We start from the raw sequence: 3,635 nt of genomic DNA, 5'->3' as shown, positions 1-3,635 counted from the left end.
AAAGCAACATGATAGAATCCATCACCCAACACATACCTTTCCTCTTCCCACAACACAACAAACACCATAGCAGTACCTGGGAATACAAGACATCTAGGATATCACGAACCACCACACACCATACAAAACAGGGCCACACAAACTGGCGTCAAACACAATGCAGAATACATACATAAGGTATTATTGTACAACTTATCTTATATTATATACTATATACTAGATATATATATATACATAATATAGTTCTGATGTAATAACTTAGTAAACCACAATTTTATAGCTCCCTCATCATAAGTAGTGGGCAAGCGGTGAATAAGTTGTTGTTGTGGGCACCAGTAGGACAGAGTTCTCTAGGTGCAGTTTATGTTCGAGTCAACCCACCGTCTCACGCCACCGGGCGCCGGTCCTTTTAAGCAGGCTACAAATTAACTGCCTTTCTCTCAACAGAGCACTTTGAAGAGGCGCAGAGCGCAGCAACACGCTAAACTCCCAGGTGCAGCACCAGTCTCAGCACCCGCACCCACCAGCACTGGAAACCGGGGGCCACGGTGGCCAGCGGCAACCGCCCCAGAGGCAGCCCCAGCGGCAGGCGCAACCCCAGAGGCACCACCGTCAGCCCAGAGAGAACTATCAGATGGGCCAGATGAGACGCTGAGACCCTGCATCCCGCCCCTCTCCCCCCCAATGCCTTGGCTCCTCCTTGTGCCTACAGTGGGAAACAAAAGCGTCACTCCATCCAAAGAAAAGCCTGACATGGTTGTTAGTCATCATCATATCCTCCATCTGCAGACAAAATAGACACGTGAAAAAGAGAAAACACTATCTACCAACTTTATTGGCTCTTTGTGGAGTGGACTCGACCATCAGCCATTTCCAATGCAGTGTGATCTAGCATCTTTTTCCACCTTTTTTTTTTTCTTTTTAAGGAGTGCCAAGGAGTTAAGGAATCATGTGTAGCTTTAGTACATTCTGTGATGTGTTTTTTGTTCTATTGCAACGTCTTCTTGAGTGACACGCCCGTGGCTGCTGGTGAATTGTTCCGTGCTTTTCTTTTCGCCATTCTAGCCAGGATTGAGAGACACTCAGTGGGGATTTGCGGCACTTTTGTGATTTACACATGTCAAACGGCAAAAGACACAGGCTCCGGTCTCTCGTGCAGACAGTCTTCTGCATGTAACTGTACATATTTAATGTATCATAAGTGAAAACAAACTATTTCTTCTACTGTAAATGTGTAATTCTTCACTTTTTTTCTTTTATTTTTCGGTTAGTGCTCTCAGGACTCTTAACACATAATTGAAGGAATGATGGTTGTGATGAGTTCCTTGGACATTGCTGTTGAGGATTTGACGCCATCAAGTTCTCTTTGCAGTCATCCAGTCAGGTGGATCTCTTTCACGCTCGTTGGGTTGCTAGATTTCGAATTTGAACAACAAGGTCATCATATCCCACTTTTCAGGCCTTCTTTGTTCAAGATCCCTTTTTCATCTTTTTGTTTATTTTATTGTTTTGCTAACATCATGTTTTGCTCATGTTGTGTAACAAGCTAGATGAGGTAAAGATTCATGGGAACAAAAAAGGGAAGATCACCTAGTTTGATACACCTTTTTATTGTCTTTACCGATTTTGAGTTTGATCATGAAGAATGAATAACCACTAACTGAAGCTGATGATGAGTCTACCTGTTCAGATTTGAAGACAAGGGAAAGTGAAGGCTGCTGTGGCTTAGTTTAGAAGTGAGAGTGTATCATGTTACAGAGTTAGTTTACATGAGTGTGGAAATAAATTTAAAAATGACTCCGGTGTGGATGTACAAAAAAAAAGAGAAACTAAGATTAAATCATTATATTATTCTTCAGATAGCAAATCTAAGAACTTTTCAATGTGGGCATGCGGACACATTTATTAAATGTGACTATTAATTGACCAAGGTCTGTAATATTTCTATGTCACTCAACACTATTTACTTTGACAGCTATTAATGTTAGTCTTAAAACAAGTGGACGGAGCAGTGTAATGTCACACTATTCACACATTCATCAATGTGTTTACTAGTTTCACAGGAGACAAGTGGCTGTTTTTGTGTTTATGTTGGTTTTTTTTTTTTAAACTCACCTGCAGTTATCTCCCGGTCAGATTTCTTCATGGACTGAATCCCCTTAAGAGCTCATGAGTGCAGTGTGAGTTTACATCAGCGTGCCATAAAACTTTATACAGCTGATATTCATGCACAGGTTTTACAAAATACAGGAAGCACCTGTAAAGTTTCTGGAGCCACTTTAAATGGAAGAAATGAAGGAGACGGTTGACCTCAGGTGTTTTCTTCCTCCCCTTGCTGCAGCACAGCATTAGGGGCATTTTGGAACATGATAACATGATGACACTAACCGGAAGGATTTGATAATCTGGTCGCGATATGTTCAAAATCCCAGGATTTATTTACCGTGCAAACTCTTCACCCACCAATAGGATTTGGGAAGTGGGCTAAAAGTTTGGCACGGACTAAGACTTGGGCATTTTGCATTATACGTTCGGCAAAGTATGTTCTCTTGTGCTCTGTCTTTATTTTATCCTGGCATTATTATTTCTAAATGCATGCAATACTAATCACAACTAATATCTTACAACACTGTCCTGATTGTTGTAAAAATCACACATGTGCTCTGGAGGGGACATTAAAAATAACATGTCTCACAGTTAACGGTTTCTTTCACATGGCAGATGAATTCGGCAGGTCGGCGGTTGCTATAACTTCTCATGTCTGTACAAAATGGAGCTCTTTTTAAATTTCATCTTCTAGGCTGGCTCACAACCCGTTAAGCCTGGAGAATTTACATGTAAAATTGTACAGTACTTCGAAAATTTGCATTTCATTTGAAAATGAAAATTACATTTTGATACATCCGTTTCATTTTTTGTATTCTAATTCCAGAGTAAGTTGTTCAAAGATGTTCATATGTGACAAACTTTCCTTTCTTCTAAGTTATTTATGTTCTTATATGTGCTAGTTGAAATGGAGTTTGCTTAAGATACTTTTCTCTACCACCATCAATGGTAAAAACAATTCAGGGTGATGGAGTAAATGTTACATTCTCATTTTTGTCTTCGTTATCCTGTGGCATGGTTTGGGTAGAAGAGCAGAAGAATAATGCCTGTAAATTTACTTTCTTTTTAATTTCGTAGTCTTGGTAAAAGTTTTTAGATAAACGTGCACTGAAAATGTCCAAATTGAGTTGAAATGTTGTAGGTGATGTAGGCCGAAAGAACACAAGATTAAAAAGTAATACTACTGTCTGATTTTAATGTTCACTGTGTTTTATACAGTATCGGAAATTTTTGTTCACTTTGAACATTTTTACTAAAAAAAAAGATTTCAAATTGTATTGTGCAAAGAGATGTAATTTTTGGAGTACTTGAAATGCATTAATTAAAAGACTCGTTCAAAATAAAATAGACCCCTGTTTACTGTCTGTAATGTGTGCTCTTTGGCTTTTTCTATTCCTTTGCTCCATGTTTTCGTGTGTGTGTGTGTGTATATGTATGTATATGTGTATATATATATATATATATATATGTATGTATATGTATATATATATATATATATATGTGTTATATATATATGTATATATATGTAT

The sequence above is a fragment of the Morone saxatilis genome, unplaced genomic scaffold (genome assembly GCF_004916995.1).
Source record: "Morone saxatilis isolate NCDOM2014 unplaced genomic scaffold, NCSU_SB_2.0 Contig2, whole genome shotgun sequence".
In the NCBI taxonomy this organism is placed as follows: Eukaryota; Metazoa; Chordata; class Actinopteri; family Moronidae; genus Morone; species Morone saxatilis.
Note: the sequence above shows the minus strand (reverse complement) of the source record.